Consider the following 26,374-nt stretch of genomic DNA (forward strand, 5'->3'; position numbering starts at 1 on the left):
GTTTACAAAACGAAAAATATACTCAATTGCTTGTCGATTTTTAATACTCATATTTTTTACCAGATGTTATAGACTGCAGCACTACACGTTGCTGCTATCAACGTTTTTAACCCAGATAACACAAGATTGTAATAGAAAGTTCACATTAAATCGCTTTCATGTCAATTTTACATTGGAATTGTATAATGATTAGAATATGTCAAAACTAAGTGAACAATGAGTTGTTTTGCAGTCGTGCGTGTCCTCATATAAAACTCATGACTGTGAATTAAAAAGCAGTATAGATGATTGCAATATTAAGTTATATCTTAATCATATATTCAGGAGTATTAAGTTGCGTGTTGTAAAACCGCAGTATAAAGCGCAAGATAGAATTTTCGCACGTATATTGCCTCTACTTTGGTACATATATGTTCTTAACTGACGTGAAATATAACTTTTTCGTTCAGATATGATGTTCATATTTCTCAGTTGCAATCGAGATATACTAACCAAATGGTTTACTGGGAATTAATATCTAGTATACTTATAATAACGGAAGAATCATGAAAATGTCTTAGCTACTTTGTCAAAAGAAATTTTCGACTAGTGAATAAAAATTGCTTCATTTTTTCACAGCAGAATAAAAAGTATTTTGTTGTTAAAAGTAAGATTATTTTATGTTACAATGTGTAATATTTGTCAGAGACAAGTACCTTGCTTTCATTTATGTATTTTTTTTGTATGGGCTTATCACTTTGACCACAACATTATTGATCTATTGTAATGTTGCCCGGGTGTATGCTGTATTCTGCACTGCATTTCTGTGCTTTATCGTTATTGAGTAAACGATAAGCTTATATATTTTTTTTATGCGTGCTTATGTGTTGAGGGTTTTACCCACGCTTCGATGCATGTCCTACTATACCAAACCTATTTTGCCTCGTTATAGTTAGCACTGGTGAGTCCTCCTGAGGTTCAAAACCATTACCTCATTAGGTCCTCATACCAGTATACTAACCATAAGAAGCGTCTTCGGGATAATGTAGAACTCAGCATGAAGGAAGGGTGATGAGGGGCCAGAGAATAAACCCATGCTAAAGTCACTTTGACATCGAATGGCCTGATTCTACTAAGATTCGAACCCACGACCCTTACTTGTCAAAGCAGACTCGGTAACCTTGCGGCTACAGAGCCCCCCTATTTATGTATTACTAGCAAAGTAATACTATTACTTGTTCCTGTACTTTTATAGAAGTACTGGAAAGCTCTAGTCTAACTTGAGGGAAAAGTCGGGGACGAATCCGATTATATTTGGCTTCCTTTATAACTTGCTGCGATCCGTGGATTCCCTCACCTGGATAAAGAGGAATGTTACGAACACTTAATAAGCGTTGCTTCAATGACCCTCCCTTATCTAATTTTTTTCTTTTTTCTCTTCACGCCTTGTCTGTTGTCTCCCCTGAGATACTATCAACACTTTGGTTTGATTACTTTCTTTTAGCTTTTTCTCTATGGATTGTAAAGAAATGCCGTTATAAAAAAAGTCAACTCTGTTTAATTTTTTGATGCCTAAAGTATGACTTTTTGTAAGTATTCCAGTAATATGCTGTTTTTGGACGGCCTGCCTCAAGCAGTTTTTGGTTGTCTCTGGATTCGGTTGTAATAAAATCAATCTTGTTTCGTTATAAAAAAGTTATCATGTGGAATTTGATGGCAAAGTGACTTTTTGCAACACCCGATTGTTTCTTGATGTTTTTACAGAATTAAATACATTTTACCCCAACATTCGCAATAGAAAGTCAATATTTCTGAAAATCGTTAGAGTCTGACTTACTGACTCTAGCAGCTCCGCCCAGCCGAGATTCGAATATACGACGATTGGCTTGTTAGGCCAGCATCGTACCTCGAAGCTCAAGCACGGATAATAGGCAGTTCGCTCAATCAGTAGCGATACTGCAAGAAGAACGAAGTGTGGAATACAGAAAAAACAACAGCACGAAAATATATATTGGAAAAAAATGTTCGTTCAAAAATGTAGCCTGTTCAATACAAAAAAGCTCGTCCATTTGCGATTTGGTATCTGAGTTTTGAGTTCGATTTCGACGCGAATTCAGCACACAGCTTCATAAGCTTTGCGATTGTTCAGTATAATTTTTGAACAGTCACTTAAATCGCATTTTTTCCTTTGTTACTCCAAGTTTTCGGCTCATTGTCACTGTGATTGTATGGTATGATGGTATATACTTGCAGTTTCGATTTTTCAAGAATCGGTCTAATGTGTATTCAATCTTTTGCGGTATGATTATAAATATTCGTCTTTTTGAACTTCTGTTTCCAATGTTAAATGTTATTCCGAGAAAAAGTTAAAACGTGTTAATTTTGCCAGATTGTTCATTTTAGGTCAGAAAGTATATATTCAAAATTTGAAAGTTGAATATTTTGAAGTAATATTGCCGCGCCTAACGTTATCGAGTCTGCTTTGACAAGCTAGTGGTCGTGGGTTCGAATCTTAGTAGAATCAAGCCATTTCTTGTCAAGTGACTTTAGCATGGGTTTATTCTCAGGCCCCTCCATTTACCCTTCCTTCATGCTGTATTATATATTTACCCTCTGACGCCTCTTGACAGTGCAAATGTCCCTCCTATAGTTAAGTGTACTGGTCAGAGGTACGAATGAGTCCTCGCCAGGGACGGCTATAATATGGGATAGTACTGGTAGCGAGGAATAAGTGGGTAAAGCAGATCAAGCTTTGAAGGAAGGGTAAACCCCAATACACACAAGCACGCATAAAATTTAATAAGCATATCGTTCATTCAATAGCGATTATAGCAAAAAGAAATGCAGTGCAGGTCATACAGCAAACACCCGGGCGATATCACAATAGATCAACTATACTGGTCGCAGTGATGAGTCCACTCATGAAAAAAAAAACGTTTTCATAGTAAAGTAAGAGAATCACTGCTTGAAGAAAAAATAATTTTGTTCTTGGTTTTAAACAAAAAATCGGAGGTTGCTTGCTTTAAAACGCTGTATCGAGGTATCCCTGTTCCTTTTAAATTGCGCCATCTGTTCAAGTCGCTATCGTAAATCTAAATTTTTACAAGACATCCAACAAGGTGCAGTAACAGATAGTCCTAAGTCAAGAAAATCTAAGGCCTCACAGATTTATACTTCTCCATTTCGAAGAAAGCAACCTTTTGCAACACACATTACTATTAGATCATTCCGCATTCCATTGAAATAAAATACACACAAAACAAAACCCATGGTTTTTTCTTCTACCGATAAGCCGAAAAAGGCACAGCGAAGAAAACTAACTAAATTGACTTGACCACAAAACACATTCCATTAGTGTTTACCATTCGGCGTACTTCATGGCGGTATCGTCGGCTAATCTTATCTGTAGCGGTCATTTCCTTTCTTGTCTACACGTTTTGCCATCAGCCGCCAAGGCGATCACAATGCGATGTTAAGCAACCTTAAAGGTTACCAAGTTCACGAGACCCACAAATACGCCGTAAGGCGCGTACCTCAGCCGCGACCACCGTGACTGCCAAAACGCAAATCTTCCCGAGCAGCGCAACTGGCTCTGGCTTCACGTGTCTTATTGCATGCCTGCTGGTTCGATTTTCTGTTTATATCAGCAAGCCACAACCTCTTACGATTACACTTTCAGCTTTCTGCGTGTTAAACTGCATGATCCCGTCGGCAAAAACCTGAACCAATGTAAAAATAACTTGTTTTCCCACAGTCCCGTCCCGTAGTGACGATGTGTCCTTTGCAAGCAGCAACGAGCATACTTGAACTAAAAAAGAGATCTTTTGATGTTGCGCCTTGCGATGAAGATCATAAATTAGTTCGACGATTTCTCGGAAGCATTTCATCATCAGTCAGCGATATACGCTGCTGCTGCAAGCATGCGTCCAGTAAATAGGGTATGGTGGGGTGAAATTGCTAACTCCTGGATATCTACGGTGCATTTTCAAATGAATCCTTCAAACATGAGCCCATGCAGAAAATGGTAACGGCGCAGTAATATAGTGCGGTTATCTATACAATGCCGCTGGAATGGCGATCGTACAAAAATTGAAAGTGAAGAAAAAGTACTGTACGTTAAAAATTTTTTTTAATATATCAAAAACTGCAATAAACTGATACTTGACTATAGAAGTTCATTGAGTGACCCACCCTAGAAAACACACGCGCTGTTCTCTGCGCGGAAATAAACTGTCCGCGCCCACGAGATTGGGCCACAGCGGGCGGCGGTGTGTCTTTTCTGTGTCAGTTTCATTGACATCCTGTCATCGGCATGGTTCAAGCGTACTGTTTTGCAAGGATGATTTTGTTCGTGATGAGATGATTTGTCTCTTTTTTTTCGCCACTACAAAGTTCCCTTTGTAGCCACTGACACTGTCATCAGCAAACATCAGCACTTACGATAGCAAAATTTCGGCATGCTTCATTTGTAGCTGTCACGAATCGATTGATGTCTGGTGGCAGTGTGATGGATAAGAGAAGCTATTTTTGGATTTCACGCGAATATAATCTTATGTTAGATATTATGTTTTGTCGGGTGCGCATTTTTTATGTCTGTTAAATTATAAATAACCCGCTTGATGGTTCCTATTTAGGTTATGTTCGGAACACGACAAATGGAAATATTTCGATAAGTAGTGTGACAATTTTTTAACAAAATTCCAAGATGGAAATTAGCCTTTATTGCCATGATACTGCCGTGTTATTTAACCTTTAAATAAATATTTGTATATCCTGAGCAAGCTAAGACCTGATTCACACATAAAAAATTAAAGAAAAATCATTTTTTGATGAGTTCTTATAAAAAAAATTAATGGAAAATATGTGAAACTGTGTTGAAATTCGCAATAGCGCAAAAACAACATCGAAAACAAACGTTCAAATCTATTTCCTATGAATATGCACACCTGTTCTCAGTGCCTGGCCGGGTAGTGTGGCTTACTGGTGAGCAAGCGCACGAAGCCACCGTTCTAGCCTTACATGCATTAGATTTCAACGACGGTTCAAGAAAGGATATCTATAAACCAAAGGACATGGCAATCCAGTCATAGAAAAGAAGGAAGCCTGGCTAGGAAGCAGAATAAATTGGAAAGAGCTTCATTATACATATTGCCGATCTGCAACATTAAAATCAGAAATCGCGCAGCCAACAATCGGTATAACAGCACTCGTTATCATAAAAACACTAGTTTCCTGGTTTTCATTAAAGCAATTTTCTTTTTTACAATGGTCGGTGCAATAGTGGATGGCATTGAAATGCAGTCTGTTGCACTGTATCCAGTGCATTCCGTGAAAAAGATCTGCTATGTCATTTCTTCTAACACAATGGCATTCCCCTTTCGCGATCCAAACCATGCTTCTATATGTAGGATCGCTCTTCAGAGTTATGCGCCACAGTTATCATTAGCTTTTTCTCACTCGGGCGATTCCCGGCCTCCCTGAATGACACGAGAAGATAAATAAATCAATTATTTATAATTATATTTCTTGTTATTTTTCTTCTCTTCGCATCAATGATATCCTCGGTACTCCGATGCACTATAAACCGGTGGTTCAAGTGATCTTGAAGGGAGGGAAGATTGTGGCAATTTCGCAGTTAATTTTCATTTTCTAGAAACAACAAACCAGACTTGCTGGGATCACCCAACCCACTAACTATAAAAAAAAACTTTTGCAACACCAGCAGTGCAGCAAAACATACTCGTAAGGTATACATGGAAGCCTGATGCATACGTCGTATACGCATGAACGCAGCACGACTAAAAAAATGATGTCAACGACAGAAGTGACACACCCCTTTTGGAATTTTACAACGCAACCTGAACCTGTTTATCAAGCTGGATCACCTGAGTTTGAATGCGATGAGTCAACGTCTATCGAGTACTTTACATCAATACTAAAATCACATTTTCAATTGCGAGTATGAGTGAAATATTAGCTAAACCTTTTTTTTGCTTTGTAATTAATCTCCTATCATAATCCTTTCCAAACTAACCGTCTGTGCCAGGCATCCAAATGTGTCGTCAGAATCCAATTTCTCGAGCCACCACAAAAACACGGTATAGCTCCGAATGAGTACACGATGAAGCCTTGTAAAATGCAATTCATTTCTTCGATCGCATTGTATTCAAATGAGAGATCAGTGAAAGGAATGTTCGCAGATAAAAAGTTTTGCTATTGATATGAGACCAAACTAAGACGGTACGGGATTTGGTGCAGTGCGATGGTGTGCTCGAAAAAGCATACACGATGACAACGTGACCAGCTTCACGTCCTTTAATTCATTAACCAAAATGCCTCACATGTTAAGGTTATATGGGCGTAAACGTCGGAAACATTTTAATATCACTGCAAAGTTGCTAGCTAAACCATGGATTGGTCCAATCTGATGCAATACTGTAATGTGGGTTGCATAATCAGTTAGGCAAATAACCATGATATTTGAGGGCAAGGAAATCATAGATTTCATATTAGATTACTTAGTGTATTCATTAATCTTGGACAGTGGGTTACGTTTTTCTGTTCTATCATAGCATGTTTCATAAGTGCTACGAATTTTCCGATAGCCGGACAGAAAATGCCTTCCTTTCTGCTTCTGTACAGCATCGGCATAACAGTCTAACAGCGAGATCACGATTGAGTGCCGCCATACAGTCTACGTGGTCGCGAAGTGGTGCTGCAAACTCGTTCGACTACATTGTAAAATTTCATGCTTTGTGTCCGGTATTACTGGGTACAACTAGAATAGTTTAACTAACACAGATGGCCACTTAATTGTGCACATCCGCTATCAAACCACCAGGTGTTTCCCAGAAGCTGCAAATTTTTTGACGTAAAAGTGCGCGATTTGAAAACATTCGAATGACGCTGCTGCTAATAACCAAATCGTAAAATTAGACACTTGATGCAAGTACATCAGAATATACCTTTGTAGTAATTTAATAACATATAAAAATTCAATACATCATGTCTAACATGATCTTGAAACCATAACTTGCCACAAAACATTGCACAACTACTTACATTTAAAACAGCCGGTCGGTGGTCCGAATTTTCTCGCAAAAAAGATGTCAAAGATTTCTTTTCAATTAACCTTCACCACTTAACAGTTCCAGCCGTAATGAGTGTGTTCATAAAACGGCTTTAAGTTTTCATTAACTGTCTCGAAAGCACTTCACTTTAAAGTTTTTTTTTCTCTCAGTGCAACGTTTGACTTCTAGCACCTTCTCAACGAGGGGTTTTCTTTTTTTCTTTCGCGTCACAAAAACAAAACGACTTTCATTTAACTACAATCATCTTGGATAACCACAAAGTGGGGGGGACAAGGTGGATACGGCACCCGATTTCCTGTCTATTTCGCGATCGCAATCGTACGTTACTGGAAATATTTCTTGCTCTTGGACAGCATGCAGCACCGATGTGTGCACCTAAGTATTTCCGTCACTTGCGCTTTTCCTGTTTATACTACTTAATAAATGAGCGCGGTTTTTGCTTCTTGCTGGGGACTTCTTTTTTATATCTGTTTGCACGCACAGTAAGAAATCAATAAATTATGAACTTTATGAGCTCGGTTCTTTTTCCATCAGATTGTTACTTTGAAATCCACTTTCTTGCGGTTTAACGGTCGCCAGTCGCGAGATCGCAAATCAGTCTGCTGTGTTACTTAATGTGCAATATTCACTTACTGCTAGGCTAGGAGTAAAATGCACCGAACCCCAAAATGAGAATCACAGTACTTTTACAAAACAGAAGCTCTCTCACGTTCCGTCGCCTTTAAGTACTTGGTTTATTAATGGGTGCAAATTTTAAAAGCAACGACGAATTAAAAGCAGTTATCTATTTGTTACACTTAATTGTTGTGTACTCGGTGTATAATGGATCGGATGAAAAACACCAATTTGCCGCTGTTATTTATTTTGTATACTTTAAGACGGCACACGATCGGTTTGTTCGAGTCGCAGTGATTGTGTTGTATATAATCTGTTCTCCTTCTTGTTGTAAAGTGTATTTTTATTGCACTCCAGATGCCTTCGATTTTCCACACTATGTTGTGTTGCAGTAGACTTCTCGGATACAACTGAGCCGACAGTTTTATCTTTTTCTCAACTTATACTTTTCTTCTCACTTGATCATTCATTTTGATTCACACTTCTCCGGCAACCGTCTCCGTTCTCTGCTGCGGGTTGCGCGCGCTCGCTATATATGCGCCTTTCCTGACGGAATGGGTACGCGGGGATATCGTTTTTATCGTTTAAACCTCGTTCTCTTCTCCTTCACTAAAGACGTCCCTTTGGGGCTGCCTATATTTCTTGTTTTAACCGATGACTTATCTTTGCTTTTTCATTCACTGTCCGCCTAACCAAGCCGGTGGCATTTTGCAAATGTATTGTGAGGGCGACATAATTGCACCGACAGCTTCCTTTCCGTAAGCATGAAAACTCCCTCAGCACCGGACCATAATGTTGCTCACTCTCAGTGTTTGAACACTAACTTATTCAATATTTTCCAACCAAAGTGGGGTGCACACTGCAGAGTGAAACTATCTTCATTAGGACACTAAATTGAATAATGTTACCGTTGATTTCTTCTTTCCATCAACATTGATTATTCACTATTGCGATATACGATTTAAAACATACAAATCAAAATGATTCAATATAATTCAAAATCTTGCATTAGCTAATCACTTGATTTGAATTCACTGAAACTGCAATGCGATGAGAGTTTATGTCTTCACTTGTTGCGCCGTGCTTAAGGACTAAACCGAAGCATAACTCAATTTAGTGTCAGCAGACAGTCTCTCGATATATGGCATGGTAAGCTCTACAGAAACATTTCTATGCAAAATGTGCGAGAGAAATTGGTGACTGCAATGAGAGACTGGTGCATTATGAACAAGAGAAAAAGAGAGGCAATGAGATTGATCGCAACCAGTGGCATATCATTCATGTATTCATGTTCAACCGCTGTAAATCGATGCATTCATGTATGTAGTTGCTGAATGTTCACTACCAGGGCGATTACGGTATGCTGTGATCACGTCGACTCATGGCCTTTACATGGCATAAAGTTCGATAAACGTGTGCGGAACATGCGAGGACAACCACAATACACAAGTTGTTAATTTATCCTATTACCGCAATCGTTGAATGCTGAACAGTGGCAGTTCATCACTTGGATCAGTGAAAAGCTAAGCCCATGTAACGTTATGCAACTCACGAACCTCTCAGTAACGCGTCGCTATCGCGATGACGAACTGCATCACTTCATTTTTCTTGAACAACACTACTTTCTTCAACATTTATAATAACCACATCCTACCGTCTAGCATAAAGTAACCAACCAAAATATTATTCAATTGTATTTCGCATATTTTCTATGTTATTAAACTTCAACGAAATGTTTTTCAATAATCCATGACTTGAATGTTAAAATAATCAAATGTTTATGATATATTTATTGCCTGTTATATCCGGTATCCGGAGGAAACGAGGCCCAAATTTCTATATTTTTTAGCCCACTTCCTTCGAGTATTGCGAAAAAGTAACACACTCTACTTTCGATTCTATCGCGAAAGCTAGCTTTCGCGGATTGTAGAAGGATTTCGCGGAACAAAAACGAAAAAAATCTAATCGACCAAATTTCGCTCACAGCATAAAATTATGAATTGGTGAACAAGAAAAAAAATATTTTGTAGAGGTTTTTCAAGATTCCCGTGCATATAGTAGAAAAAAGTTAGGTGAATTTTGTATCATACTGCGCAAAGAAATGAGTGTTAAAGCTCAAATTGACAAAGTTCATACTGACTTAAATGTCGTTTTTAATACTATAAATAAATCAATAACCAATAAACTTGTGTACATGTGATTTTGTAGATGGTTGAAAACATATCCTAAGGTCTATTTCGTTTACAAATAGTTCTGGTGTACTACAGGGTAGTAATCCGGGGTCATTACTATTCTATATCTACATGAATAACGCAGATCTATTTCATAGTCAGAAGAATCGAGGACTGCAGAATGTTACAAGAACTTGTATCAATCGAATTTGATTTATGAACTTTCCGGATCCAAATTGAATAAGGCGGGACAGGTAAAAAATCTCCCATATTCTGGTAAAGCTCGTGTATTACGCCAGTATACAAACAAGGATACAAAACGGATATTTCCAGCTACCGCAGGGTAACTTCGCTCTCTGCCGATCTGGAATGCTTCGAGATTATACTGAACAAAGTTATTTTTGAAGCATGCAAACACTACATTACTTCATCTCAAATTGGAGGGTTCCAAGTACTCGACGGGAATCTACAAGGACAACGTAGAAGAGGCAGACCCAGAGGCTCATGGCGACGCAGCGTAGCTAACGACATCCGGGCTGCTGACGAGAAGCTGTCCTGGCGCCACGTTAAAAACATGACTAATTTCATCCCTTTGTTCCGTTTAGCCAAACCACTGTGAGTTTACTTCCTTCTGTATCCGCACGATGGATAGTGGTGCACAAATTGATACAATATGTACGGATATCAAAGCTACTTTTGACACAGGGATCATGAAATGCTATACGCCAAATTGCGACATCTTCAGCTACAATAGACTTTGCGATTGGTTAAATCGTACTTGACAAACCGACAGCTATTCGTAAAGATAAGATCGGCTAAATCAACAATATTCAGTCGGCAGTGGGTGGTTCCTTAAGGAAGTAATTTGCGACCATTTCTATTCGCTCTTTTCTTCAATGAGGTCTCCTTGATTTTACCGAACAGCTGTTTGTTGATCTATGTAGATGATTTGAAAATTGTCCTCGTTATCCGCAAATTAGTTGATTGTGTCCGTCTACAGGATATGCTCGACAGCTTTACCAGGTGGTGCCGGCTAAATGCTGTGTGTTTTTTATCGGCGTCTGAAGACTCCGTTCTGTTCAACTACCCAATCGTTTTGAATCATGTCGATTCAATCAAGGATCCAGGCCTTATGTTAAATTATGAACTGTCTTCAAAAAAGCGCTGTTCATCGATTCCGATTCCGATTCCTTGTTCGATTTTAACTTGTCCACATAAGCTTTCCGTCAATGTATTTGTAAAAGAATGTGATGTTCATGTGGAACCAGAAAAAATACCTAATTCCATTAAACTCCTTGAAATCAAGGGGAAGGAAGAAAGCGTGGACCTCCCGTACCAAACGCTTCCCATATACATAGATAAGATTTATTTACAGTCGTTGGGAGTATTGTTGCTAATAAAGGTTAAGTGATACTCCGGACCCTCAGGGATGAACTAATGGCATTTAAACCAGAAGTCAGACTGCAATTAGCCAGGGATATAGCGCCTTACTTCGCTCTCTGAAAATAGATTAGTTTGCCAAAAATATTAGTTTAAATCATATAATACTTGAAAATAAAGTCGTGTGGTTTAATGGTTGCCTAAAACTACATTTATAAGGTTAGGAACTAAAAACCACACGACCCCGCAACTCCTAGCATGGCTACTCAATTAGACAAATTGAAGTATTTCCAGGTATGGCCACGTGGAGGCGCTAAGTAGAGGCTTGGGATGGTTAGAGCTATGTTGGGCGCTTCTTCCTAGTTGCCTTCCCCATTTCATAACCACATCGGATGTCGGATGATTTGTTTATACAAAAAAACGAGATAAACAAGATCCTCGATAAATTCGAAATTGCAGACTCACCATTTGTTTATAGACTTCAAGGCGGCATACAGTAGCGAAATGAGCTGTATTGGATGAACTTCTACAAAACTCATTAGGCTGATACGTGCTACCCTTGATGGTTTAAAGCCAAACGTCACAATAGCGGATGAGATATCGGACTCATTTGAGACGTTAGATGGTTTTTAACCAGTTGACGAGCTATCAAATTTGCTGTTGAACATTACATTGCAAGATGCTATTCGAATGGCAGGCATGCAGAAAAGCAAGGTCATCGCGAAATCTCACATGCTCCTAGAGTTCCTAGGGACCATATCGAAATCATCGGTGTTAACCTTAGAGCTGTGAAAGAGGCGTATACGTATTTTAAAGAGAAAACTGCTAAGATAGGGCTTATCATAAACTCTGCGCAAACGAAGTATTTGGTGGCTGTTAGAGAGTGTAGTGAGTCATTCTCTTTAATACGGGGCCATTACTAACACGAGGTCTTCACATATTGAAATTTTTGTTCTTGATTGGTTGAAAATGGTTAAAAAATGAAAAATACACTTTAAATACCTCGAAACAGTGGATTACTTGTTAGCCGAGGGGCCCGACAGTTTCAAAAAAAGGTGAATTTTTAGCAAACCTTGAGATCCATATCATGTGATATTTCCTAAATTTGCAATAAAACAACTAACAAATGGCACGGTCCTATGAAGAACATGAACAGGGCTTTCAAATGAAGTAAAAAATTTTTTTGGCGGCCATTTTGGCCGAAACTCGCTTTATTGGTGATACTTCTAATAGAGCGAGTTCTGAGAATTTTTGAGCGCAAGATCCTCGGAATAATTCTTGGTGTTAAATTACGCGGAATTTGGCGCAAGCACAAGAACCACGAAATATACAAATGTATAAAGACAACACGACAGGCTACAGTGAGTTGAGCACGTAACGAGAATGCCGGAATAGCAAAAACTGTATTCTGCAAAGAGGCCGACGATTTCGAGGCAGACCCCGTAACCGTTGGATGTGCGCTATTGATGAGGATGCTAGTACAGCGGGTGTTGGGGGCGATTGGAGAATGGCAGTCAAGATCAACTAACGTGGAGATGGATCCTGAATTCCACTTTTACATTTCTTATGCTGCATATTTTTTGAATTGGGATCTTTTTTTTTCTCATAGACATGATTATAGAGCATTTCACCATAATGTTACGTTGGTACCAGTCGCAAAACTTGTCAAAAACTATTTGTAGGTACTACCTGACAATTCGTTGGAACTTCCAACTTGGAAGCACTGATGATCCAAAAAAATTTTTGGCAAGGTATGACCGACATCATTGGAAAATGTGAATGAAAATAATAGCCCAACATTATTGCCTTGTAGGACGCCTGAAGGGTTGTGAAATTCATCTGATACTGTTGATCCCAGTTTGACACTCAGTTGACGCTTAGTCAGATTAGACTTAAAGCAGCATACGAGGTTTTATGACACAACAAATAGTCGAGCTTGGGAAGCTAAATCTGGTAGTTAAGTCTTTTGAAGGTCGCTTTAATGTAGGTGAAAATCATATTCACTTGAAGTCGCTGATCAATACAATGGAAATAGGTACACCGATGAAAACTGGGCTAGGTTTGTTACGGAAGATCTACCGCGAAAAACTCACGATGCTCTGGTGAACTATATAATTTCACAGCTTTGTAAAGTTCTTTGTATCTCGAAAAGTTTCAGTACATCACAGAGAGAAATCACTCCATACTAGTAAGAAATTAAAAATTACAGTGCGACTACACTTTTGAAATAGGAGGCGGCGCTTTATTTACTATATTTAACTAATAGGTATCCTGGTAAGCAAGGCGCCTCCATCGATTCCAAAGAAAAGGAGGAACACCCGAAATTGTGAATCTGCATCACTGTTGCGTAACCGTAGATGGTTCTTCTGCTTAGGTGAAATATTGTGAAATATTCTAAAGTTTTTGGGAGGGACCATTTCATGTTTTCACTCTTACTTATGTAACTCAGCACAGGACGTCTTAAAATGTTTAATGTGTATGAGGAGAAATTGAACGTGGATAGCGTAGGTGTTTATTGTTTCATCGTGTAATCATGTAGTTGGAAACATTATTTAAAAGCATAGGAATAAACGGATTCCGGAACGGAAAAAAATATTTAAATTATTAATTAACGGAAAAAATTATTTAAATTATTAATTATTTAATTTCCATCCTAGGAATGCAACGCCACGGAAAACGAGAACTGTAAAATCAACTAGTCGGGTGCTTATTAAGCGATTGCAGCTCGGTGCGATACACCTAGTTAAACTCAGTTAAATTTTCCATCGTGTTATTCCGGTCATCGAGAATTACACCAATCATCATACCATTTACCACCTCCAGACAATCCATTCACTGAAAACTCGTGTAGACTTCGGCCTTTCCAATACGGCCGTAATTGCCTTTATCGGCGTTGAATTATAATAGGTAGCAATTTATATAGGTAATATATTCTGATGCAATGATCAGCACTTGTTGTCTATAGCATTGTTAAATTATCCAGTGATTGATTTTATCTAGTTCAGAAATTTAAAGGCATGATTTTATAATTCAAATCAGCAGATTATATAGTATGTTTAGTTTTAATCAGTAGATGAAAAATGTAATTAATTGTAATTTGTTTGAAATGTTGCACCTATCAATCGTCGATTTGTATTTGTTTTCCAGCAAGTTAACAAGATATAATCGTAATTGACAATTTTCTTTTTATGATAGTACAAACCATTTCTGTGATTCATAAAACCCTTCCGAGGGGCACTGGGAACTGGGCAGTTTATAAAACTTAACAACTGGTTAATCGTCAACTAAATTGCAGACTCAATTAGATTTATAGCGTGATAATCGTTTGCAATAGTGACGGCGCAGACTGCGTTGGCACTCATCTGTCGTCGCAAACAAGCCTCCGCCCTCCCTGGCAGACAGACCTAGCAATTTGCGTGAAACATGACGAAACAGAATACGCTGAAATGGAAAAATCCCCTTTGATACACTTGGAGCGACAGTCAGTAGTAGAAAACTTCCGAACGTTCGCAGACTCACGCGACTCCGTTTTTTTTGTCACGAATATCTATCGCCTGGGAAAATATTAATAACACCATGAACAGTCATCCGGTGGGGCGGTATAACTTACAGAACGTAAGTTAACAATCACCTGAGATAATAATAATAGAATAACCATGGGAAAAATACGCATGAAACGTACATTTCAATCTTTGCCGATTTGCATCTAATGGTATTGTTAAATGTGATTGATGCACTTCCTAAAGCACACGTGATATTGCAAATGAATGGAAATATGTGGAATTCTTCTCTTACCATTATCTCATTAAATTCTCTGTAACAAATGACGTATCGAATCTATCATGCAGAATCGTTTTGTCTATTTAATTTTGAAGAGTAATTCAGATTAATAATATTATTAGGATAAAAGTTTTATTGCGAATTTATTTTCAAATAAAACTTACATAACACTTATTCAAAGAATCTGAATCTAGGTTGATGACGGATTCATCACATCCAGTGGTCCAAGTTTCCCTCTTTGTTCCAACAGTGTATAGGTATGAGGTTTACAAAAGTTATTAATACGCGATATGTCGAGCACAACTATACAAACTGCAGAACAATGTTTCTAATATATTCTAAACTATAATTATTTATGTTCTACATCGTAAAATTCTGTATTACCAAGGAACAGACAGGGTTTTTATAATCACAAATTGATTATAAAAAACTTACTGACACACCATTAGATCAAAATACAAAGCGGTTCATTCAAATATATTACGATGGGGTCGCATGGTTAGTTCTGAATAATCAACATTAAACTTTTGAAATTTGTCTATCGAAAGACGATCTTCTAATGCAATATCTAACTCGTTTTTGTTACGGTTATTAATCTTTGCATGAATTGAGAATTATCTAGTCATTGTCCTTTAATGTCGATTTCGGAACCTTTTTTATATTTGAACAATTTCTGAAAGTACTTAGATACTATAAACCCAAATTATCAATTATGAAGTCCACAAATCCCTTCAATAAACATGGTGGAACGTGGATCGGATTTTATTTGATTAAAAGGGAAAACTTAAAACACTGGACTGGTCTAACAAAATAGTTTACTATTCAAGAAACAGGAGTAGAGTAAATGATATTGACTTCAATACGGTTTATAGTTTATAGCATTTGTTCCACCGACAACAGTAGCAGCTTAGCAGAAGTTTAAAACATTTCTTTATGAGAAGTCATAAACAATAATACTTTCTGTTACAACCTTATATGTGATTGGTATAAGGTACACGGGGACAAGTGGGACCTAAAAAATGCATAGTTTGGATTTATTGCACTGTGTTTTATATACCTATGATTATTTCAAAATTCTTTCAGCACAGGAACTCTTCAGTGGTATCACTTCGAAGGATTAATTACTAAACAGGTCTATCAATTTACATGAAATGAATCTGGAGGCGAATTTTCAAAATTATGGTGATAGGTCCCACTTGCCCAATTTACCGTCTGTCATTGTTACATTAGATCTTTTGAAAAGTTATGCGAGAAAGCCCTTTTTTCTTATTAGGACGCCCCATCCTTTTTCTAGCAAACTAGCATATAACGTTTGTTTTGCACCAGTCGACGAAGATGTTAAGCCTTTGGAGCTCAATAGATTTTACACTGAGGATAAGCTTTAATTCATCCGCATACAGAAGGCTGCATCGTCGAGGTAACACAGTGCATACATAATTGAAGAATAGAGAAAAAAGCAAAGGTCCAAGATTGCTCCCTCACAGGACACCAGATCGATTACAAAATTGATTCGAATGTGCGCTGCCCAGTCTCACAGTAAAACGTTAGTTAATCAGAAATGACCTCAGCTAGTCCTCAGTGGTCGGCACCGCACCCATCCGCTTTTGAGCTTTTAATAAAAATTGTAACTTAAACGAGTATTTAATGAAAAATATTGGATTGGAACCCAAATTTTTGGATAATTTCATAATCATTGAATTTTAACGTTCTCACGATATGATTCCCAAAAATATCCCAGTTGTTATATGTTTTGTAAAAGTCGGAGATTTTTTACATAACATATTGAAGCAAAGAAACAATTATTTTCCAATTTTGGAGAAACAATTTAAGAAAAAAAAGTTGACGGATTTCACGCCAACTCGACCAGAGGTTGGCATGACCCTCTCAGAATTTGATGAAACTTTTTGTGTGCAAAGAGTTAATGTAAATAAACAACTTTGCATACTTAGTTTTTCGAAAATTGCTCTAGACTAACTTTTGGAAAGGGCTTAATTTTTTTTCTCCTTTTTATTATAAAAAATAAAACTCGAAAATTATAAAGCAAAGCTACATTCCGTTATCGAAACTTGACCTAGTACACAAAGTTTCAAAGAACAAAATCGGAGCACTTTATATCATGAAATTATTAAGTTAGTACACCTGTACCCGGTTGGACAAAATCGGGGTATTTGACATCGCCAATTAAATAAAAAAAATGACATGTTTCCATATAAACGATCAAATTTGCTAAAAAACGTCTAAATAAGGAGGATCTAGAGCCTATCCATTTTTATATTTATACCTAGTGGTCAATTGCGGGGTAAGGGAACACAACATTTCGCGTACTTACTTTTACTTTGGCTCCGCTATGTGGATGCAAAAATATCGTAGTTGCTCCACAAATCCACTCCAGTTAATGTTATAATAATTTCCTCTCTATAACACAATTTTCGTTTCAGTTTGCCCAAAACGACACTTTGCTTTTTCAACACTCCACCTCTACTCACTGTGTTGAAAAATAATATTTTTCACACTTTGTCAAAGCTGCAAAAGTCACATTTCGCAGAAATCTCATTCACTTGAACGCCACACTTCACATTATCGCATCCGCTACATTCATGTGTGACAGAATACGCCAATCAACGGTATAGCCATGTACTCCCTGGTCGAAAGTTGAATTTTGACCTCCATTTTTTGTACTCTTGCACTGCGTACCAATTACGTGTTGTTGCTTTTCCTATTTACAGGTGCGAAAGTTTTTAGTGTTATCCGTAAAATAACGATAGCCGAGCTATCCGACTGCACACTTACGATCACTAGATTTTATACTAACAAACTAATTTTCCTTTCTTTTCTATCAATTTTTTGTCAAACTAAAATTGGCATTAGTTCATTTGCTTATCTGGCCAGTGATAAATATTTCTTGTTTAAATTAACTGCTCTATTTAACTGCAACACTATGCTTCGGTTGAAAGTGATACTCTGATAAGTGAACTGTCACTCTGCGGCTGGTTAAATCTGAACTAAAGGTATTATTTCATTGGACCGTCTGGCCTACAGAGGAGAAATAAAACGCACACCAGTCTGAGCACTCCATTAGACTTAATTTATTTGTTTTCAGAACTTTCGATTGCGTTACTGTATGCTGACAATGGTAGGGTAGTGCATTATTTTCGCTTTTAAACTTTGTTCATTTTGTACATGTCTGAAACATTAAACCATTAATGTTTTGTACCAAACATTTGACTCAATTCAAATGAAAAATGTGTCATAATTTTAAGGTTAAAATTTTCGAAAAATTTACTAAAATGGCGTTTCTTGTTTTTTAATCATTTTTTAATCAACTGTATTTGATTGTTTCAAGAGCTCTTGATTTTCTGCGAGTTGGGTATAACAGCAGTACTGCTATGTAGAACTATAATTTTTATTATTTTTTTATCATTTTTTGTACCTCAATTCGTATATAAGTGAAAATTAAAAAAATCAAATTTGGGAAACACCCTAATGAAAAAAGAAACACTGTTAAGTTTTGTACTGAGTTTGGAGACCTGCACGGTTTTCTTATGCATATATGGGAAACAAGCCAGCACCTTGCAAGAACCAAAGCCTATTTACATTCACCTTCCGGAAATAAAGATCGCTATAGGTACAAGGTTTAATACTAACACTGTACGGTTTTGTGTGCGGCACTACTCATGGGACAGGATGCGTTTATTAATGATCTAGATGGTTGTGTGAGCCGCCATGATTTATATTTCACGGGTGATAAAACGCTGTAGTGATAGTGAGATCGTCACTTTAAAAATTCACTTTCTCTGTCTGATGACGATGCTTCCACAGCGACTAACAAAGCGGTATGAAACTTCCCTGGTAACGGGAGTGCCCGAACCAGCCCGAAGCTCACGGTAATTCATAAAGGTTGATTGGATAATTCTATTACCTTTCAAAGCTATATATACACTGTGTCGACTAACAGTCGAAGTGCGGCTCTAAAACAAACAAATACTGCCCAACTGGAACAGATGATAGGGGTTTGGTATAAAAAAAACTGAAACAGAATGACCCGGTGCAATATAAATTTATTCTTTTACTATTGGGATTGACTAAGATACATTATAGCAAGGTCATTCAACATTGCGACAGTTCCCTAAAGTGACTAGATAACAGAAAGTAATGTGGATGATAGGCTTAGGTTTTTCTATCAGAATGGTTAAAAATCAATAATTTTCTCCAAACTGTCATGCCTTGAACTATATATCACTAACTACTGTCTATGGGAGAAGTACTATTATAAAAGGATCACTTCCTCCTTTTCCAAGAGCGACGCATTTGTGGACACGAATCGATGCATTTACATTGAGATAACTATGTGAGTTCTTATGCTAGGGAACGTGTCCTCGCATTTGGAACAGATGATGGGAAAAATTAATTGTAATATGGCGTTAATAAAATGCAGTTTAATGAACGCGAAAATAAAATATCTATTCAAAATAAGTTTTAAGTCCTATTCAAACCTATAATACAATTATATCGATACCGCCTTAAATCAAAAACAAACCGTCAAGTATCCTAATTCAGCAGAATTATTCATAGGCTCTTTTCGGTTGTTTTATTTTTAATGAGTTCGCCAATTTATTATGATTAGGAACTTGAAACCACCAAAAATGGATGATTGGACCAAGACAATTTAGGAAAACCCAAATGTCTAGCGAAAATTCTGCTAATCCTAAACCCTAAACTTATATGCATCCACCCAAAAAAATCCTAAACCCTTATGCATCCAAAACTTTTTTCAAAATAACGTTGTTCACTTTTTTCCAATATTATATACTTTTTAGTGTGTTGCACGCAATCAGTATTGCAAATCAGAAAATATAGGTATAGCATTTTTTTCAGAATTTCGAAAACTAAAACAGGAATCTAAGCTAATGTTTAAAACCAGCCTATAAAGTGTCAAACTATTGTCGTCTGTCCGAGTATATTTAACTTAGTACTGTAAAATCGGTACGAAGTTATGGAAAGTTGCAAAGATTATTTACTGCGAGCTAGTCAACGGTTTTATAAAAAAGCACACCAAATGCACTTTATTTGTTTTTTTTTTTTCAAATGCGTTTGGAAAAATATGGAGTCTTTACCAAAGTTGTAGTACAGACAAAATGAACAACTTTGTTGAATAATGTAACTCTCAGTTTCTTTCGCGTGGTGAGTTATATAATATTCATTAAAAAATAACACTTGTCAATGTCAACTGACTTTTTCCAAGGTTTCTTCGGAGTGCTGCTAATGTAGGGGAAGGGCAGTAAAGACGGACACTGCGGGAAAGACGGACACTTATCATATTTCATAAACAATAATTTTTTGAAGCAAACCAATGATGGGAAATGTTTCTATAGACTGAATAAACACTTTTGAATTAAATTGCCTATTTCTAGCAGCGCAGCTGTCAAATTTATAAGCAAAACAAAGAAAAAATGCCTAAATACGCTAACCGATGTAATTTTGTGTGTGAAGAAAATAGCTGGTAAATCATTAAAAAGCAATACTTTCGTGCTATATCGACGACATTACGTTAGTTTGACCCTTCACTGAATGTCCATTGGAAATCTAGTGAATTTTTGAATATTCAGTAAAAAGTTATTAAAGTTTGAAAAAATGGTATCCAAGTCGGGAAAGACGGACACCCGATGGTAGGGAAAGACGGACACAAAGATTCCGTATTCATTTTGCCTAACAACGATTTAAATTGCAAATACTTGCATATTATACATGTAAAAGTATCCAGAAGTCATTTAACAGTTGGAATAGGCCAACTTTTAGAAACGATTAATTCATCACCAATTAAAATATTGAAGATTATTAAAGGGAACCATTTTATTTCCTCGCTCAAAGGGGGCATTGGGTAGAGGGTTTTCCCAAGCCAATTCTTTCCTAAATACATGATGAAATATGTTAATCTTTCTTAATACTGATAATTCGTCGGCGCGTGACACCTTTTCGCGAGTGTCCATCTTTCCCATATCAAGTGTCCGTCTTTCCCGCCCATGCGCAGAAACTCTTATTTATACATAATGTTTATAATATTAAAAAAAGTATAAATTTTTGAAGAAATTTTCTAGTACACGCTGTAACTTTATTAGACAGAGATTTAAAGTTTCAGTTTGTATTAAAATTGCAATCAATACAGTTATATTTGAGTAGATATTGACTCTTGACCTTAAGGTGTCCGTCTTTACCGCCCTTCCCCTAAGTTTTCTTGGATTTTTTATTGGATTGTCTTCGTTCCGCAAACTTTTAGACAGTTTAGTTAACTTAATAGCACTTATTAATGAATTATTTAAACTCAGATTTCAACTATTTAGAACATATGTTGGGCAATCTATTGAATGTAATGAAACCATAGATACAAACGAGGAACATACCGCAAAGTTCAGAATCAAAATATGGGTCATTCCACGTCAACTGACCGAGAAAAAGTATAAACTTGTAATCGACTTTCTTGGATTTGAATCAAATCGAACAATCTGACGTTCGTTTCAGGTCAGTAAGAAAAAAACCCTGAGTTTGGTGCCGATCAGACATCCCCTCGATTGATGGGAGTACTTTTATTTTTAAAGAAAAGACAGGTTTTTGTCATCTTATTTTCTTTTGCTTATGTCTCAGGAAACATCAGGTTTAGGAAGACAATATTTTCATGTTTCAAATGGAAATTGCGCAGGGAATCCGAAAAAATATTAGTTTTCAGCGGTACCCTCTGATATAGAGGAATCTTCCCGGTTATGAAACAGGTTTTGTTTTTTAGTCATAGCTTTTGAACGAGTTATTTATTTTGAATCTCTTTAAAGCATTTGAAAGATTGAACACTTGCGTATGTCCTTGCTAAAGATAGCATATATTTTTGGTTTGAAACAAAAAAGTTATAGCAAAATTGGGAGACATAGAACTTTTTGAACAAAAAAATGTCCCACTTCGAGAAATCCATAAAAGAAAATAAAAATAAAGAAATATAAAATTAAAATATAATATTACATTTATTTTAAACACCTTGAATGCAAAGAAATTTATCAGTGTCTTAATTGTGAGTAAATTATTTCACTTAAAATTTGTCTGTGTCATGAAATAGTGGTCCAAAACGAAGGTTATAACGAGTGGCAACTAAAATTTTGGAATTTTTTTCTCAAGCTGTCAAATAAAAAAGAAAAAGATGATTTACCGAAATTAAAGATACAGTATCCATTGTTGAAAAAAATAGTGTACATTTGAAAACGGTCCGTAATCGGCTGTTCAGCGAAACTGGAGCGTTGTACGGCCGTCATGTCAACTTTGCGAATCCATCTCTTGATTCTACAACAAGAGATGGGTGACAACTAAAATTTTGGAATTTTTTTGAGGCCCCTATACTCAACAACAAACGAGCTCAGAGAGAAACGAGAGTATGTATGTGTTAGCTCTCTCTCCTCTTTTTGTTCATATTTTTTATTTTGTTTATGCTTGCTTGTTTTGCTTAAAATGACGTCGTAACAAGAAGCATTTCGGGAGCGCGTTGTACACTTCTGCGAACTGCCACAGAAATCTCGGCAAAAAGTATACGGTACAACATTTAAAAAGCGAATATGTTGCGGCTTCGACTGCTTACTATACCCTAAGATACCCAACAACTATTAACAAACAATGTAGTGAAAAACCAGCCAAAATTATGAATGCAGAAGGACATCGTTCTTTTTCTCGTTTCTTCCACAACAAGCCCTCTGGTTTGGCTATCAATTAAGATGCACCAGACGAATGTTTGAAGACAATTTTGATCCCGTTTCTACGAAAACATCATGCTGATGAACAATACGTGTTTTGGCCGGATAGACCATCATCGCATTACGCTAATAAAACACAATCGTTCCTGAATACCCATTCGATCTCATTTGTACCTAAAAACCACGACCCAACAAATCTGTCTCAATGCGCCCAAACGAAGATTTTTTCGGGATTTTGAGTTCCTTGGTGTACAAAAATAACTGGAGAGCCACGAATCAACTGTTTGTTTGGTAGAATCAAGAGATGCATTCGCAAAGTACAACTGGCCGTACAACGCTCCTGTTTCGACGTCAAACGGAAGCTTCGCTGAACAGACGATTACGGATCGTTTTCAAATGTACATTAATTTTTTTTCAACAATGGAAAATGTATTTTTAATTACGGTAAATCAGATCTTCTTCATGTATCTTTGTCTATCTTTGACAGCTTGAGAAAAAAATTCCAAAATTTTAGTTGTCACCCGTTAGTAATTTGCTAGTGCTAGTTTAATAAATACGTCAAAAACGATGAGTGTTTGACAACAGGAGAATCCCCTGCTGTACACATTACATGGGACTCGGGCCCATATAATGTACAGGGTGTTGGGTAGCCTAGTGCAGATAGTTCAGAGGGTTATTGAGGATCATATTTCACGAAAAAAATCTTTTCACGCATATGGTCAAATCTCAATTGTTACAGAGTTATTGAACATTTTTAGTTTTCGATTCTGTTTACCTTAAATTAGCTCTGGTACAAAAATTATGCTAGCTAGCTCAAATCTATTGCTTTCGTTCGAAAGCTTTGAAATAAGTGTTTCTCAAGGCGTTTTTATCGAATTTCTCCAAAAAATGTGTGATAAAACTAGTTGCTGTTATTCACCAATTTAAAGCTCTAATACCGTTCTAGAGAATTCGTTCTTTCACGTAAAACGTGTATCTCTTTTAGTTTCGTTGCAATTTAACTTTAAACGTATGGTTTTGAATTAGTATCTGAAAACTGAACGAACTCATATATCACGCATAGCACAATAGATCATCGCGTGCGACAATCACGGTTAAACGCATATGGAAAAACAGTCTCGAAACTGACTTTTCGAGTCTCTCTGGGACGTTTCTGAAAACTATTGCAGTATTAAAATGTATTCTCCGGAAGCACTCGCGGACACAAGGCAAATTGCGGCACAGTTCCTTGCCACCATCGAGGAGTGGACCGGGTAAAAATACATTCTTTCCACACTACAGGTTCAAGAGCTGCTACCAGCAAATAAACCTAAGCGGCTTGAGTTTTGCAAGATTATGCCAGCAAAAGTGGAGGCGAACCCTCAATTTATGAAAAACATTGTTGTTGTTTTTCATACGTGTCAGACTGTGTTCATCGCACGCGGTAATCTAGTGTGCTATGCGTAATGTATGAATTCTTGCAGTTTTTAGATACTAATTTAACACCTAATACGATACGTCTAAAATTAAATTGCAGCGAAACTAAAAGAGATAGGCGTTTTACGTCAAAAAACGAATTGGAGAACGGTTACCAAAGCTTTAAATTGGTGAATAACAGCAATCAGTGTTATCACACATTTTTAAGAGAAATTCGATAAAAATGCCTTGAGATACACTTGTTTCATAGCTTTTTGCTTCTAAAAAGTTACTAAATCTCATGAAGTAGGAGGTTTAAGACCAGTTTTCAGTATAAAATTTTCTCAGCTTTCGAATGAAGTTAGCCGAATTGAGCTAGCTAGCATCGTTTTTGTACCAGAGCTAATTTAGGCAACCAGAGCCGAAAACTAAAAATGTTTAATAGGGTGATTGATGTATTTTAGACAGACGTTAGGCGTACTTTATTTTGGACATTTAAGGCAGAATCAAATGGATATGTTCAAAACAGCACACGCGTACCGCATGTCCAAAATACATTAATCACCCTAACTCTGTAACAATTGAGATTTGACCATACGCGTAGAAGGATTTTTTCGTCAAATATGGTCTTCTATCACCCCCTGAAATATCTGCACTAAGCTACCTAACACCCTGTATAACGAAACAAGATGCGTTAATCAGATCTGATCTCTGGGGTCTGCCAGACTACCACTTAAGCCGTAGAAGGTTAAACAAATCATAAAATTTTGCCCTCCCAGTTGGCCTCGAGGTATGTCGCTGGTCTAATAAGCTAGTCGCCGTATGTTCGAATCTCGACTGGGAGAGGCTGTTAGAGTCAATAGGATCGTAGCAACTTGCCCTGCAATTGTCCTGCACTCTAACAGCCGGCTGTGAAGCCTGTCGTACTAAAACAGAAGGTCAAATTTCGATAACGAAAGGTAGCACCTAGGCTTTGCTTGTAATATTTTGCCAATAGTAAGAGATAGAAAAATACTGTATTAAACCAAGCTACTCTTTTAGCTCATATACTCAACACGCTAATCTTACAACTTCTACAACCTATCACCCTAATTTACGGTCAACCTAATGATGTAAAAGGATGCGCTATATTTTATTAATAAACTTCTCATAATACTTGGAAAAAAATACGCATTTGTACGCCATAGGAAATCATCGTGGTTTTGATGGTGTGGCCCCACTGTGAACCAGGCGAGTTTTTATGCCATACGCAACTGTTTTACCTAATCCTTTGAGTTCAATTTGCTGCCAATTGTAAGCTGCTCTTTATGTTTGCTGTATTCTAGAACAGATTTTGTCGGAATGTGAGAACTCATCGTGGCATAACTAATCTCTCTGACGCTTCTAGGCTATTTTAAATAATAATGATAGGGAATATGTAATTCGATTTTGTCTTGCACGAAAAACAACATCTCCTCTAATCAACACAGATTTATGCCTCGGCACTAATTTTCTAGATTTTAAGTCGACATGCATTGTAAAATGGAACAAAAAGTTCAAGATCCAGGATATTATCAAGAATAATTTTTAAAATCCTCATCGCTTAAAGTAATTCTATTGCACATTTGTGCGCGATTACTCGACTATGATAGCCAGATATGATACTCTCAATAGCTTAACTCTAATTTGGAGCTAAATATACCTACATAAAAGATTCAGCCGATGTGCATTGCATTATCTACCTGGACGGATCCAAATAAATCTAAACCCATGACCCGATCGCTACCACCTTCCCGAACTTAACACTTTCGAACGATGGGGAAGAACCGAACAAGTAATATATGTTGCAACAGTTATGAATAATCAAATCGATTCCCAGAACATTTTGTCTCAACTGAACTGTTTTGTGTCGCAGCGTAGCAAACCGGTTGTTGCAACACATGCGGCTTTCGACGCATAAGATTTGTGTTCAAACGAATCGTTCTTCTCTAGTCTATAACTCAATTCTTTGAAAAATACCAAAAAAAAAAAATTAACAGAGAATGAAAACTGACGAAATAATGAAATAAGTGATTAAAAGGAAACGGAAATAATTAAAAAAAATGTTATAAAAAAGAAAAAAAATAAGGTATTATTTTCGACACATGATATCAAAACTAAGAGATCAATCGGTAAATTAAAATACTACAGAAATTTACACAAGTAGCGCGCTTCAGCTTGTATATCTACAAAACAAAAATTTGTAAAGACACACGAATAG

At 36.9% G+C, this 26,374-nt stretch overlaps 1 protein-coding gene across 3 annotated transcripts in view; it reads right to left on the reverse strand.

Annotated features, from left to right (window-relative positions):
- LOC128738641 (ion transport peptide-like) overlaps window positions 1-26,374 on the reverse strand; it is a 59,743-nt gene that overhangs the window by 26,615 nt on the left and 6,754 nt on the right. The window contains exon 1 of one of the 3 annotated variants that reach the window (XM_053833936.1): window positions 17,346-17,959. The exons of 1 other annotated variant lie outside the window; for it this stretch is intronic. The gene's annotated coding sequence lies outside the window, so the exon portion shown is untranslated. Of the gene's footprint in view, window positions 1-7,041; window positions 7,146-17,345; window positions 17,960-26,374 lie in introns of those variants that run through there. One more of the 3 variants, XM_053833937.1, reaches the window with a different exon arrangement.

Source organism: Sabethes cyaneus, chromosome 2 (assembly GCF_943734655.1).
Source record: "Sabethes cyaneus chromosome 2, idSabCyanKW18_F2, whole genome shotgun sequence".
Taxonomy (NCBI): Eukaryota; Metazoa; Arthropoda; class Insecta; order Diptera; family Culicidae; genus Sabethes; species Sabethes cyaneus.